This window comes from Carlito syrichta, unplaced genomic scaffold (assembly GCF_000164805.1).
Source record: "Carlito syrichta isolate Samal-C Ts95f unplaced genomic scaffold, Tarsius_syrichta-2.0.1 Scaffold135679, whole genome shotgun sequence".
In the NCBI taxonomy this organism is placed as follows: domain Eukaryota; kingdom Metazoa; phylum Chordata; class Mammalia; order Primates; family Tarsiidae; genus Carlito; species Carlito syrichta.
In genome coordinates, this window is record NW_007079775.1 from 5,589 (window position 1) to 6,615 (window position 1,027).

Genomic DNA, 1,027 nt, shown 5'->3' on the forward strand with positions numbered 1-1,027 from the left:
CCGGGCTCGGCTGGCGGGCGGTCCCACGTCGCACCCAGGAGGTGGGCGGGACCCGAGGGTGGGCGGGCCACCCGGCCGTTCCCAGGCGGAGGAGGGGCGGAGCCGGGGCAGGCCTGCTGGACAGCAAGCCACGCCCGGCCGGCCCGGATGGTAGGGCCACGGCTTCTTCCTCTTTTATTTCCTCGCGTCCCTACCCAGGCAGGAGCTGCTCTTCTGGGACGTCCCGATCCGCTTAAGGCCGAGGCAGACGTGGTGACTCGCTGGCCTGCGCAGGTAGGGGAGCCCTCTGGAAGAGGGAAGGAGGGAGGAGGTTGCCCCTTGTCTGGGGAGGTGCTCGGGACGGGGAGGAAACCACAGGGCTGGGGCCAAGGCTGGTGTTGGCTGCCCCAGCTGAGCTGTGGGCTGAGGCCAGGAACAGTCGTTCTCTCTGGCTCTTCTTACCCGTAGCCCTTGTGGTGGCCCCTAGCCCCAGAGCCTTCAAGCATGCTGGTGCCAGCCCAGGGCTGCCCAGATGCTCAAATATGTCCCCCAAAAGGCACCAGGGCAGCGAATCCAAACTAGCATGAGTGACAGAGCAGGTGCTCGGGGAGAAAGAGGCATCAAGGCCAGCCAGGAGGGAGCCACTGTGACAGGGAGACAGAGAGGAAAGAACAGAAAGGTTGGGAGCCGAAAAACAGGTAGAGGTTAAGCGAGGCCGAAAGAGAGCCTGAGGGGATACACGGGGCTGCGGAGAAAAGCAGCAGAGGAATCTGAGCCTCAGGCGCCCAGCAGCCCTCAAGGTCAGGATGAGCCCTACCTAAAGATACACTCAGAGAGGTGAGCCGGAGGAGGAGAGCTCCAGCTGGCAAGATGAGAGCTGGCGGATGGTGGCAAGGGTGGAAAAGAGGCCCCATCACGCATCACAGTGGAGGGGCATTTGCCTGTATCTGAGATCACGTTAAGTACATACACCCTTGGGAGTCAGCAATCAAGCCAATGGAAGTGGAAAGCACTCGCGCCTCCCCCGGCCTGGCTGCATCTGCCGTGA

At 63.0% G+C, this 1,027-nt stretch overlaps 1 protein-coding gene across 1 annotated transcript in view; it reads left to right on the forward strand.

Annotated features, from left to right (window-relative positions):
* Nucleotides 1-220: 220 nt before the first annotated feature.
* Nucleotides 221-1,027, forward strand: part of DNASE1L1 (deoxyribonuclease 1 like 1) — a 5,192-nt gene continuing 4,385 nt past the window's right edge. The window contains exon 1 of the mRNA XM_008049483.2: nucleotides 221-273. The gene's annotated coding sequence lies outside the window, so the exon portion shown is untranslated. The remainder of the gene's footprint in view (nucleotides 274-1,027) is intronic.